Below are 15,456 nucleotides of genomic sequence, written 5' to 3'. Positions count from 1 at the left end.
TACATATTAACATTCCATTTCGAATAATTTCACGTGAATACAAAATAATTGGGCGACAGTGATGCGATTGTAATGCTTGTTAACAAATGATTATCATTGTCGTGCGAAGATTTATTAGACTTTTTACTTAAATCATATTTAATGTCCGTCCAGATTTAAGAATTCTTATGAAATCTGATATTGGACCCAGCATTGCAAATTTCTCTACCTAAATCAACTTTCTCATATTAACATTATTTTAAATCTAGTATCACAAACCTTGTTCCTACGAACTAAATTATCTTACCCACGTAACCGTCTACGCCCAATGTGGACGCGGCTGCAGTAAGTCGGGACTTAACGAGCTGTGTTCCGGTAAGCAGCCTCTAAACTCCACTCAACCCTTACAAAGTTAGACAAATAGATTGTGCAGGAAATACCCAAGTCCTTTTTACCTTAGCTACGAGACATTTCCAGTAATTATCGTCACTCTTTGTAAGGAAGTTCGTGTGTTATAGTTTGAAGTTTAAGGTTTGTTTGTATGTGTTTTTTTCGAGATTTCGTTTTAGAGTTTGAAGTAATTCATCTACATTACAGTTTTAAGCGTATATTTTACTAAGCTCATTATATCTGAAATACGACTCTTTGTGTTGAGTTTTTGCTTTTTGAAATAAATAGTATTGTCTAACATAGAGTGAGATATGTAATAACATATTCTTAAGCTTGTAGAAATTAAAATAAATTACATTCTAATCTTATTTTGAATGAACGTAATCAATTACTTACTACTAGTGATGTCATAATAATTAGAATGTATTAAAGCCGTCATGTTAAACCAATCCATAACGTCCACGTCAACGTCAGCCCCATCACAATGGAATATCGATCAATCCAACTTGATTTTCCTTTCCAATAAAATAATAATCCCGTACGTCATTATACCTCCACGGATGAAATCATTCGGATTTATGATAAAGAAATCGGAAGTCCGATTAACAATGAAGTCCTCTTAATATTCACGTCAATTGTGATTACACATAGGCACGTATATATTGAATGCTTGATTGGGAGCCGGGTGGTGAGGGGAAATGCTCCAGTTTCCTGAGTACATCGATGCTGAAAAGGAAATTGAATGGTCGTTATGAACGACTACGGAGCCTTCATAAATTCGCCAATTGATAGATGATTAGTACGTATTTATAGAATGTTGGCCCATTTTGGATGAGTCCCTCTATTGTTGTTCCTTAGGAAGCAACCGCTTTGTTAGACTTGTATAGTCGAGAGTTTTTAGGGGAATATTTCAAATGTTTTGTTAACTGAGCCGCTTACAATTTATACTTGAATGGTCTGTCGAAATAACGCGAGTGGTTTTTCGAAAGGCTTGGGTTTGGCCACAATTAACCTTATTTTCTCACCATAATTGTTCTATGTAGGTGTCAATAACTCGTACGTGATTACTGGCAGTTCGCGATACAATCTAGATATAGGTACTCGAATGAGTATTTGCGAAATATTGATTGTCTAGAATTACTAGAGTGTAGTTCCAAATTTCTATCTTGGCATTGACTTTCGACGGTTTTTTATCTTTTGCAATTATTAAAGTTTTTAGAGGCAATTGGGGGTAGTCACGGAAGCGTGAATTGATACGTGCGGCGCGTGCGCATTAAGAAATCGTTGACGAAATGTAAAAAGGTAGTAAGTGATGGGCGTGGTTCGCATATTTCGTGCGTAAATAGCTGTGGTAAACGAAAGTAATTTGTAATTTCAATTTTGAATGAAATTGTCTTAATTTGAGAACGTACTCACTGTAGTTACTTTTGCTTTAAAACACTGTTGATGAATTCTGGGTCAGTGGGTAATCTTAGGGGCGGATGGATATCCTGATTTTTTTTTTCAGATTGATTCAGTTAACTACTGCAGTTCTAGAAAAGCACGCACACAGACAATCACTTGGTTGGTAATCGAAATCACATTTTGTTTTTTATTTTAATCAGACTACAAAACACTAGGCTTAAACATTATTAACAGATACGTGACCTACTTTAACCGAGTAATCAATTAAACACGAACGCTATGCACGTCCGATTCTAATAAGTACAATTTGTAAGAAGGAAATGTATTTATTCGGATTACGACCTCCATTTTAACCTTTGAGTATTATGTTATAATCGGCTTACCGAAATAATACCATAAAATCTATGTGAATTAAAACTCACGAAGGACAAAATTTCATTATTAGATCATAATACAAAAGCGGTTTTAACAAAACCTTTATAGTAGCAAGGTTTGTGTAACTATGACCTCACGCCTTGAGAAGCAGTGCTTGCGTTGCCTGCGTTCCTTCCCTTTCCTGTGTTCTACTATAATCATACTATTAACTAGACGATAGAGTGTAATCAGAGTCATTATTAGACGCCGTGAAGGCTGACTTTTCCATTTTTTTGTTCCTGAATACTCGTTTCGAACATAAAAACGCAATTTGGAGCGCAATTATCTGTTGTGGCAATATTGTTTCAGTGTTTATGAACTGTTTGGCTAGTGTACCGTGAAAAGTATACCTATGGTGTTGGTTCAACTGTTTGTTATGCCTATTCTTTGTTGTGATTGCTTACAGAGTGGTATGACATAAAAAGTATTATGTATATATTATGTAAAATTTAAAACTATTCGTTGTTTTTGTTACTACTGTTGCCTCGTTGGTCGAGTGGTCGCAAATGCGACTGCTGGACAAGGGGTCTCGGGTTCGATTCCCGGGTCGGGCAAAGTACTACTGGGCTATTTTCGGTTTTTTAAAAATTTCTCAGTTAGGTAGTAGCACGGAGTGGCATATTACATGGATTACCCCATATTACATGGGACTTATAACACAAATAGTGAAAAGTGGTGTATATTGTATAGCGAGATTGCATGCCGCAATGTGCACCATTACCAACCTCTTCGGTCATAAAAGGTGTGATGTTATTGATGTTTTTGTAATTTACTTAGACGGGAGCTTTCCAGATGATGGAAATTTCGACCGGAGATCGAAGTCTGTATTTAGATCCAGGTATACCTATGACGTAAGATTAATATAACCTAACAGGTGAAAGAGAATGTGACTTCTATTCTTATGTTAATCTCAAAACTACTTATTAGGAGATAATGATCGTATCGCATGACAACTAGTTCAACCCAAGTTTAACACATTAGACGCCATGTCGGACAACGTTGTCCGATACTAGTGAAGGAATAGCCTTTAACAGTTTTTTGTTGGCAGTGAAAGACTTAGTTACACTTTCTAACCGAATAAAAATAGCCAGTATCACCAAATATTGATACGAGCCTTTTAATATAGAATTTATAGCGATCAAAATGTAAAATGAATGTGACAAACATGTCGAAACAGTGGTTTCACGCTATTGGTGTTCAATATAAATACGATTCGTGTGTATGGGACGTGGCCCGCATTTAAACAAAAACGGACATCGGTTTAACATACTCGTTGATACTGTTTTTTGTCATACAAGCATTGTGAATGATGAACAATGAATTTAGAAATTCTGCGAATTAATTCTGTATGAATGTTTATAAAATCGTATTGTTATATAGTGATCGTGCTTTTAGGTATTCTATTGAGAATGCAGAAGATAGAGGTTTAAGTTCAAAGCAACATCACGCCTTTTATCCCCCAAAGGGTAGGCAGAGGTGTACTTTACGGCACGTAATGCCACTTTACAATGTACACCTACTTTTCAACGTTTATGTTATAAGTCCCATGTAATAGGTGTGAGCCTATTGCCATATACTGGGCACAATTCCAAACTCCGTACTACTACTGAGAACTTTTCGAAAAACCAAAAAAAGCCCATTAATGCTTTGCCCGACCCGGGATTCAAACCCGAGTCGTCTTGTCCAGCAGTCGCACCTGCGACCACTTGACTAACAACGCAGTAATAATTACGTTCAATAGTAAGCGTATTCACTTTTGTTGCCAGAATTAAATTAATTTTATTGTTAGGACAGACTTTTAATTTATTGGGGAGACTTGTAACTATAGAAAGAGATATTTCACAAGCGTAAGTCCAGTTTTCAAATTCTATGCATTACTTTTTATTATTGTATAAAATTAATAAAGAATCTATATTAACCTCTTTGACATTTCCCATTATACTCAAATGCGAGCAGTAATATATTCATAATCTCTACAGCATGTTACGTTTACATTTTAAATTGGTTTACAAAGTGACTCATTCTTATCACAAAATCTATTCTCATTATGTCCGTTCGGGTTGTCAACTCAATAATGTAACATGTGTTGCGTTTTACAAAGAAAGATTTCTCTAATGTTAGCAAAAAATGGCGGCTTGTCAAAGATTTGAATTAAGAACTTTCAAACGTTGATTGTCACTTGTTTGTGTTCGATAATTATTTTTTTGAATAAATCAATGTGATTAGTATTGTTGTACATTATTAGCTTTTGCCTTGTAGGCTGAGTGGTTGCCAAGTGCGACTGCCGGGCTGGGACTCGGGTTCGATTCACGGGTTGGGCGCAGAACTACTGGGCGTTTTACAACATAAATTATTGTGAAAAGTGGGTGTACATTGTGTAGCGGCATTACATGCTGTAATGTGCACCTCTGCCTGCCTAGTGCCTGTCTATAAAAGTCGTGACGTAATTTTTTTTTTTTGTTAATTTAATTTGCAAATGAATTATGAATCTGAAGAAGTTCTAAATAGCTATTTGATTTTAATATATTTCTTTTTTATTTATAAGGATACGGAGATAGAAGAGAAAGAAACTTCTCCTTATGTAATAAATAATATATTTATATTATATCATTTAAACGATTATCTAACAGAGGTTAAAGGTGTAAAATAAATTCTAAATCGCTGTGAAAGTTTGCATCGTTATGACTATTTTACGCAAAACTATATTGGTATAAATATTGCATTTTGAATGCCTGTCTAACTTTTTTAAATTTTATAGTGTTACTAGCTGGCCCGGCAAACGTTGTTTTACCGTATAAATTATTTCTAGAAAATAGAAATAATATCCGATTCTCAGGCCTACTGAACACGCATATAAAATTTGGTAAAAATCTGTAAAGCCGTTTCGGAGGAGTACGGTAACTAACATTGTGACATGGAAATTTTATATATTAGATTATCTTACAAATTCGACTCAAAAGTTTATTTATTGACGATATAATCTGAAGTTGAGACGATGATAGAGCCTATCTTACAAAAAAGATTTTAAATGAATCCTTCTAGTCGTGTTATTGACCACACAACACACACACACAGCTCTATCAAAAACATCTTCTAGACAAAAATATCTGTAGTCACAATAACAGCCAGTGATAAAGACGCACAGATAATAAAACTCCTTGTTAATTTTTATGACGGATCTCGTTGGTCAGACCTCTGTGTAAGATCAGGAAGGTCTATCAGATTTGTACAAGGTTTCAGTTTGTGCTCGTGCGTAAATGGGGGCTTGATGGCAATAATGTGAGATAAAACAGGTCGACTTGGTGATTCGTCACCCAAGTGTCTTAAACATTGACCCATTGTGCTTACAGAATGTTAAATTAGCAAAGAAGAGATTTTTTTCGAAGATAGTGCACTTGTCTTGTGCATTCTCTACGTAGAATAAAGATTTTTTGGCAAGTTGTTACCTTCTTAAGCAAGTCAAAATTGTGAAATTAGAACCGTGTTTAGATAAACTTAAACATTTAGCTATATCTATCTTATTATATAAATAAAAGAATGCATGTATGTATAAGTAAGTTTCGAAAATTTTGCGAATTCATAAATTAAACATCTTATATGTAAGTTTATTGCTCTGATTCTTTATTTAATGATTTACATTCAAATATGTAAATGCTAGTGCTTCATTATAATATACATCAATGTATAAACAAATGGTATCTATATGTTTTATATTGACAATTTGTTTTAATGGTTTAGCATAGACAATATAAAAGTCGTAGTACTATTAAGTATGATAAATAGAGAGTTTATAATTAGTATTTTTATTTTTATTCTTAGTATTAATACTTAACTGTGTGCCGTAATTTCTTAACTATTTTTATATGAACATTAACACAACAGTTACACATTATGTTTTATTATATTATTACATTGTTTTGTGTAATACATAAATTGTTCTCATTTTACGAATGGAGCTAGTTTCGTAAGTGACACTTTTATTTCTTTAGTTCTAGTTTTTTGTTTGACTAAAACTTGTGACATATTTGGGATAAGCTAAGTACATGTTTAACAGATTAATAGAATGTTGTTTCTACATAGTCGAGTATTTCTTCACGATTTAAGCACCATTTAAAGTTCAGACTTTCAAGTCATGTTTTCCATTATCTTAATTCGCTTCAAAATGTTATTTTATTATATTTCATAGTAATTACTTAAGCATAAGCTAGTTTAGACTAATTTGTTCTAAAGTGTACCGTATAAAAGTAACATTAACATTCCACATAGAGGTTAGTTTAAAAAACATACCAATCATGTGTGAAACGAATTTTCTTTTCAAACAAAAAGTTGTTCTCACAAAAAATGGCATCGTAACGCAAGCTAATTCTCTTTTCTACGTATGTCAACGTGTAGTGAAAGCGTTGTAATGTGATGTCATTCTAGAGAAGAATATAATGACATTTGCGTACGAGTTTGTCACATCCATGATTGCGTATAATGAACAGTTTACTTTCGCCCGAACTTAAGCCTCGGGCACACTGGATTAAGCGACTGACGACTCCCATAATGGCGCGGCGAAATTGAAGCCCCATAGTTATTACAAGATACATTGTAAATAGATATTATCAATCTAACGAGTGTTTATGTAAGAGACGGATAACATCTACACATGACTCTTCAGGCTATATTAATGTTATCATTCTTATACTATTAAGTATGATAAATGATTGTGATTGACATAGCTCGGTTTCTTGTAGAAGTTTTTTCTAAGAGATATTGTTAATAGTCTGTTGTATCTATAACAATAACAAGTCTTCTAATATCGTTAATGTGTTAGCTTGTTTTCTCTTCACCAACATAACAATATGTGCGCACTCTTATGCAATTTTGGTCATTTTGTCACCTAAACTGTATCCCATACGTTTGCCAAATACTTTTCTTTTCATTTGCCTGTTGTAACTAACACCATTTCATACGTTTATGCAAATAGTTTTTTTTTTCTGTAGAAATGCACGTGTTATGCGAAGTATGTTGAGACGCACATTATGTAAGGCAACTACGCGTGACTTTAATACCAAAACATTTGTGGTTTGTATGAAAAGTAAGTTTGAAACGGTTATAGTATAGAAAATATGCCTACTTGCATAATTAGGTGATGTGACTAATCAGTGTTTTGTGGAGAAAGTGAGAAAATTATAATTAAATGGGCACCTTGGTTACGGTTAATGCCGTGGTTGACCTATTGCCGTTCGTGCTTAAGTTAAACTAGAGTTTAAAATCTCTAAATAATAATCACTACTGTTTATGGTATGTTTTGTACTACTTCTGTTAATTAACAGTCAAACATTTTTACGACGATCCAAAAATATTTCTACTTAACTGAATTAGGCATGTATTAAGTAGTAAAACAAGACAAATAAGTAAATAAACTTTACAAATTTGTCATAAAATGTACACAATTTTACTTAAAATACTGATGTTCACAAATGAAGTCATATCACAGCATAGGGCCAACACGTAAGGACTAATTGAAGGTGATTTGATTAGCAACTTGTGTGGCCATCGTGATACCATATTGAGAGAAAAAACTTCAATTAATTCAGTTCTCAGCATTCAGTGGAGTATTAATTGCTGGAATTTCAAGGCATTCCTCACTTCGTTACACTCCACTTACGACCAAAATGTAGGTAAGTGTATATTTTCCCGGTGTATTGCACGTTACAAGTTACACGGTGCAATATTAATTGGTTTTCGTCACTTCTTCAGTTTTATCAGAGTTGATTTCCTCCGTAAAAGTTGGTTTAGTAAATTAATTTTCAATTAGAAATGATTTATTGTTTATTATTTTGATTAATGCGATTGTTTCTAGAACATTTTAAACGAAAGAATTTGCTCATACGTACGAAACATTAAGAATTGTTTTCATAATATTATTTGATCTGTATTGTATGAGTCTACCATGTAGGTATCTATCTATTTGAGCAAAAACTGAAAATATACAATAACAACATGTTTCGTAGAAATTCTAAGTACAGTCTCGTTTCTATAAAAATACAATATTATAAGTACTAAAACAAAACAAAATGTTAGGACGTAGTCCCAACAAAAGCGTCGCACTAGAGATATAGAAGCGAACAAAGGCTGTTGGCACCAACTTTGTGTCGTCGAAAAAGTTTCACGAGGACGGTAAAAGCCCAACTATTATAATGATGTGACGCAAAGAGGCCTTTAAGCCATGGAAATGACGGTATATTTAGTTAATGCTCAACTTCAATGCAACTATAAACATAGTTGTTTGGAACTGTATTAGACTATAGAAGTAGTGCTAGCTAGCAGCCTGCTTTGTTCCAAGTTTTAATGAAATTACTATTTTATTTAGAAGTTATTATTATTATCAGATTTTATGCAGTGGGTCAATGCTGCAATTTGATTTAATTAACTATTTGTTTTTTGGAATTCTAATGTAAGTTAAAAATATTTTAGATTGTTATAAATCATAAGAATCGTTTGCATACATCATGCTATACATCGACGCGAAATAAATAAACAAGTAAATAAATATTCTTTGTTATTAATGATATTTTGATAGTAAGCACTTACATCACGAACAGTTATGATAACAGCCGAATGGACACGAAAATGCGTCGTCCATATTCGGATTGTCACTTGCAATTTCCGTGTATGGTATTGAGACGGAACCCTCGACCCAACTCCTCGGACCGTTTTGTGTGACCTCGCCTTTACCGTTCAATTTTTAAATGGACACACTCGTGCCCACAGCATTATATTTGAAGCAGCATATGGCGAATTATATAACTTAAAATATTATATTTACAATTTCCCAGAATGTTTGCTTTCCTAACATAAATTTAAAAGAGAGCCTGTATATTTGTACTCGGAAAAAAACATAAATTATTTACGGGCCCATTTTTAATCTTCTTACTTTAAAGGTCGAAAAGCGCAAAAAATACAATTGTAATGTACTTAGGAGCGAGGAAAACATTTAAAACGTTGTCAACTTAGCGTTAATGCAATATTAAGTACGTTTACACGGATGTTCAAACATAATAAATCATTTTTGTTCTGTGCCCGTACCTGTACGATGAAAAAAAAAACATTTTCCTCCTTTCAACCCTTGTTGACTTGCGCGTGATGTGAAAGCCACTGCTCCGGATTTAGGGAACAACATTAATTTATGAATCGAGCATAAAATATGTGATGATTATGCAATATTTTGTAGCGAGATGTTTTTCGATTCTTTTGAAATTCTAATTCGAATTCTGTTTGCTTTGATGTGTTTGCTGTGACGTACTCGTATTTCATCGATGACATTTTATACAGTAAAATTTTACATTTATTTCGATTTATCGATAAAACACATGTACCTACTCTTGTCAGTCTTCTAATGATGTAAAAAGAATTAAGTTAATTATAGCCCTACAAGTAAGGTTCCCTATCCATATTTTAATCGTATTTTTTTTTTTATTTACATGCTTTGTCAACAATAATATAACGTTTTTTTTGACGGAGATATTACGTCGTAAAGTATTACTCTACTTGGACATTAGCAACAGGTGGCTCTTTTCTTAGAAGAGGACAATGTCTTTATTTTTATGAACGGCCCGATGTTTGGTAGCCTCAGCTTATTTTAAAAGCAATTTGTGGTCGACCCTCTTCTCACGCATCACGCTCGTTGTATAGAGACAAGCTTATTACAAGTTTTAATATTTTATCTTCGTAGAATAATATACTTTAGATATTCTGTCTGTTAAAAATATGTAAGCAGGATAATATATGTAAGTATATAAATGGTAATTTTGACCATCTTTTAAAAACACGGAGAAAAGTGACGGGCGATGAATCTTTCAGTAAATACCAAAACCAAATTGAGATAGTGCATACTTATTGATATAATGAATAACAAGAATATAGAAAATAAGAACTAAGCTTTGGAAATTCCATTTGTAACGATTATAACAAAAACACAGCTGGAAATTCCATCAAATTTTCACAATAAATTCGTCAAGTTATTAAAAGAAATTAATCAAAACATCGTGTAGGGTACTAGGATCGCAGTAAATTGTGGTAGCTGTTAATACCGCTAGTCAGTCTCAATTTGTTCGGAGAATTAACAGATAGTTTGGTTACATCTTCTGGTTGCTGCCCGACGTTGACCATTGACAGGGTTCACCCCTTCATTATTTAAGTTAATCCATCAATCCATTTGGGATTCCACTAACGGATAGATGTACGTCTTTTAATAGCTTCGGCCTTTGTTTATATCAAGCCTAACTATTTGATTTAAGTTGAGTTTTCGCCAGTTGCGTTTATTTTATCCGAAACTGCGGACTACCTAGATGGTTTGCCAGGACACCGACTCAAAAAGCAGCAGTAGGAACGGAGTGTTTTTTAGTCAGTAAGAGTCTGACACTTCCTCTCGCTTGGCCCAAGGCGGGTGAAGTCAGTGTATGTTTTTCCTCCCTCGAAAAAAAGCGTTCATGTTATAAGTTTCGTAGCAATCGGATCGGAGGTCCTTAAAATCAAGAACCCATGAAGCGAAACCATTAAGGTAATTCATGTCAAAAATACACCCGAAAAACAAATGCGACCACTAAAAAGTTTTTAGCCGACCGTATAGTTTTCCGTGCGGTTCCACGTTTCGTGCGAGCTATAAAAATGATAAACGTATGAAGTTGGAGCACACCATCACATTTCACTATGTGATATATAACAGCTATGGCGGCGATAACACAACATTATAAATGATATGCAACGCATTATGTGCATATATGAAATGTGTACTGACAGATAAAATTGATAAGTGCTGCGAACGCGACGGTACTTAGACTGTGGTGTTCTTGAGAGTTGGAGATATAAAAATTATTTGTTTTGATAGCTGTTATTGCTTTTTGTTATTTATTCATAAACGACATTTAAAAAGCAGCATTCATAACCAACATAGGATTTGGAAACATATCCGGTTTAAACGTTGCCTCACACTATGATTTTAGGATTTTCCTGTGTTGCGTTTACAACACATGACACCCAGACCAAAAACAACAATTTGTGAATCACACAAAGAGTTGCTTCGTGAGGGAATCGAAACCGCTACGAGTTGCACAACAGCTAGTTATGCAGCCACCGGAGCAACCGTGCAATACCATTAGACCCATACTATAAAAACCGAGAAGCAATTTTTAACCACAATGATTGTATATAAAAATAGTAAGATCTTTAAATAGCATTCTCTTTAAACAAAAAAATAAATGAACGAATACATTTTCATAAGTATTTTAGGTTAATAACACTCAGGGCCATTATCACGGTCAGTGATTATAATACAAGTTCATTCATATCTCGGCATTACTGAGATTCTGTACTGAACATTAATTCACTAGTAAATAATGCAAACATTTTTGTAGATAATTATTAAATGCTTCACCTTACTTGGTCGGCACGTGCTTCGGCTTTCAAAACATTTATTGAATAAGTGAATGATTGTGAGCCTTTTCGTATAGACGTTGCCTTTTTTATTTATAGAGGAAGCTTAGTGTTATTGAAGATTTCTTTTAGTATTATTAGGTATTTTAGTAACATAGTGCATCACTATTTTTAGATGAATAGAACTATATTTTTATAAAAACTATCGTGAGATATATTAAATTAACTAAAAATCACGGTTTACTCATGTATTATTAATGGAGAAAAGCTCTACTAGTTTCGAGTCACAGAAGGACTCTTCATCATAAGCAGCGTGCGCAGACGCGGCGACGTTGCTACGCTAATCTATTATATAAAAATAAGTCGGGTTTTCCTTCCTGACGCTATAACTCCAGAACGCACGAACCGATTTCCACGGTTTTGCATTCGTTGGAAAGGTCTCGGGCTCCTCGAGGTTTATAGCGAGAAAATTTTATAAAAAATAAGGGAAAAACAAGGAAAATCATTGGTAGCGAAACGGAGTTCGCTGGGTTTGCTAGTTTGAAATAAAACTGTTTAATTTTCAACTTTAATGTTCGATTCGTTATGTTCAAATATCATTCAATTACCAGGGATATGAAAATATAGTTATTATTTATATTCCCTTTGCTCGATTTGAAAACGGAACATTATTAATGACGCTTTAGATTTTGAAAATGTATTAATTTAATGGTACCTATTTATTTGAATCACATTTTAATTAACGTAGTGTAGTAAGCACATGTTATTTAGTAGTTTGAATGTTTGTAATATTTGAATTAATATCTGGATACGAATAATTTATTTACTCGTAAATATCGTCATAACGAGTAAACGGTAATAAATTCAGTATAGTAGAATTGAACTAACAGATTTAATTTAATTTCGAAATTACTTATCTGTGGTAAAAAGTGGTTCGATTTCCAAGTTTATTTTCAAGCAAAAAACAAAATGGTGGAAAGACGATACAGATAAAAAAGCATTCAAGATCCCATGACAAATAATTCGGTTCGATAATTGAAAATAAACGTGAACAGTCACATAGGTACAGAGGACTCAATGTGAAGACGTGGTCAGCGGCAATATCCCGTTTCTTAATTTCCCGAGGGAGGCTGCGTTGCTTTCTCGACAAATCGAAGTGTTCTTACGTAGGTACATGTCATAGCGCTACTCCTTATCGAATTATCTTTGTAAACAATGCTGACGTGACGTGCACTGAGCATCATATTGCTTTTTTTTCTATTCATGTGACAGCTGTCATGTTAGCGTACTGGCCACTTGGGGCTTGAAAATGCATCACACGTTTTTTTTTGTTTGTTTCTGTAATCTATGGTAGTATCTATAAAGAGGTTTTATGTATTCTGTTTGAAGTGAGGATAATTTAGTTCGAGGTGTGAACCAGTAGGTATTTAAATTGAATGGTTGGGTGATTGTGAAATATTCGAATAATTTTGTTTATTAGTTTATTTATTGATATTTGGTGCGCACTGGCCATTGGCTTTCAAATATTTGTAGATTCTCCTCAATATTTTAGTAATTAGGTGATACGAAACTGAATATATATTTTCGATTAATTATGTGTTTGAAACTGGTTTGTTACTTTGGGCATTGGTCCTAATAAATAAGATAGAACTAAGTACGATTAGAGTTATCTGAAATTGAGCAAATATTGCACACAAATTAATATTACGTTTTGTTTTACCTACGAAAGTTTACTTATCTTCGAGAAAAGTGTAAGCAACTTCTATTATATCACTTGCACTAAGTTGACTTGGCGAATAAACTAACAAAGAGAATTTCGTAGAAATAATAATTATACGAAGGAGTTGATTAAAAATGAAGAAAAAGAAAAAATAATGAATCTCGAGTAGTTAACAGTTCGTCTGTATTCCACTCAGTTCCTTGATGGTGGAAGTAGCTTCCATGCTTTGATCTCAATTATTTTTTATACGAACAAAGTACGTATAGTTCCGTGAAAGAAAAATCTCGCAATTTTGCTTGATGAGATTTTTTTTTGCCTGCGTCGACATTCTTTGAACACAGAAAGGGATCTTACCTTATGATTTTATGAACAGTAATATTATATTACGATTTTTTCTACTACGAAAATATCTTCGAGGAACTCTACCGCTATGACTTTAGGTAAAGAAACCAAAAAATGTAATTTAATAAAGAGCAAAAGCTATTTGTGTGTTACAAAAACCTGACTATACAAATCTAGGTCAGAGCATCAACAATAAAATAATTTAATAAGATATTATTAGAACTTTTTGTCATCAAATATTATCTATTGAAATAGCAGATAGACTTCAGAGTAAAAAATAGTGCAACACTGTATTTTAGTCAAAAAAACCTAATTCGTTTGGACGAGCAATTTACCCTGTCAATATAGTCTATCAGCTTAGCGTTTATGTGGCAACGGCCTATTAAGTTTTTACCGCAAAGCAAAATAGTTTTTGTGAAATACTCAACCGATTCACGCACTATTTACTTTATATGTGAAATCAAGTGTCTGATCTTAGTAACTTCATAATACTAATTGCTATATTGAATACACCATTTTTCTTCTTTATTTTCTTTCAAAAGTAGTGATTGCATGTCTGAAATTTCAATCGTCTGCTGAATTTCAGTTGAATCGTAACGAATAATTAATTTATTTGTTTCATTATGAATGTACCCATCAAAGCAAATTGAACCAAATGAATATTATCATACGTTCTGTATTCATTTCACAGCAACATGATTTTTAATGATGGCTGCAGTATTTTTTCTGTATGTCTGTAAACAAAGCTATATATATGTACACAATATACATAGCCTACATGTAGAACCAGCGCAAATGTTTCGTTCGCAAATGAATTCACGTTCGCAAAATTAATATTTATTAAAATTGCTTCACAAAACGAAAAATGTAGTTTCCCTGCAGCCATTAACGTTCGAATTAAAAGAATAATTTACGAAATCCAATTTCACCCAAAGCTTAAACGAGTGCCGTGTAATAATGAAGTCGTAGAGACGGGGGTTAATATTAAAAAAGAACCCGTTATCCGACGTTCAAATAGCCGAACACGTGTCGTGCTTAGCTGAAATCCGTTATCGAGAACGACTCTCAAAGGATTTAATTTCCTGTCGGCGAAATGAAAATCGATTAGTTTGATTTCCGCCGGCCGCCGGCGCCGGAGGGTCGATAGTTTCCGATGTAGCTCGTGCCAAATTAAATAAGACACGCTAGTTCTAACTGGGACACCTACCTTGTGCCATTAATTATGTGGACTCAATGTTAGTTCTGCTCTATCTCGAGTGCTCGTGTTGGGGCTTTAGATTGGTCGGCGAGTCGGCGTACTCAACGTGCGCGTGGGCAACGAATACAAATAAGACAGTGATATCCATTACTAATTTCATTTAGATCTTTCGCAATAGTTTCAAAGAAGGAATGCACAGATCTAAAGTGAATGAGTTTAGTAGTAGTGTTAAATAATTTGGATAGGTTCACTTACCAGAAATACACCGCGGACGAAGTTTCAGTTTATCTGTAAAAAATAAAACGCATATTAGATAAGTCACACCATTTGTTACCAAACTGAATCTGAAAATGCTATAATTAATTAGAGAGAAAGAGAGATAGGGACAGAGATAGTTATATACAAAAGGTGTACATGAGTGAGTGAAATCGAATTCGCAATATATATGAGGTTGACGTAACTTAAATGGTTCCTGATACCATACCCATAGAGTATCATAGCATGCAGTATTTCCCACAAAATTGCGCGATGTTAACTAAACATTTTCGCTCCACATAAACGCGGATAATTAACTTTGTCACTTTACCGA

General features: G+C 33.8%; 1 protein-coding gene across 6 annotated transcripts in view; it reads right to left on the bottom strand.

The window, feature by feature from the left end:
* LOC118263348 (mucin-5AC) overlaps positions 1-15,456 on the bottom strand; it is a 136,479-nt gene that overhangs the window by 77,452 nt on the left and 43,571 nt on the right. For all 6 annotated transcript variants that reach the window (XM_050705672.1, XM_050705673.1, XM_050705671.1 and 3 more), the window contains one exon: positions 15,123-15,155. The gene's annotated coding sequence lies outside the window, so the exon portion shown is untranslated. The remainder of the gene's footprint in view (positions 1-15,122; positions 15,156-15,456) is intronic.

The sequence above is a fragment of the Spodoptera frugiperda genome, chromosome 27, assembly GCF_023101765.2.
Source record: "Spodoptera frugiperda isolate SF20-4 chromosome 27, AGI-APGP_CSIRO_Sfru_2.0, whole genome shotgun sequence".
Lineage (NCBI taxonomy): Eukaryota > Metazoa > Arthropoda > Insecta > Lepidoptera > Noctuidae > Spodoptera > Spodoptera frugiperda.
This window is presented reverse-complemented; position numbering and strand designations above follow the sequence as displayed.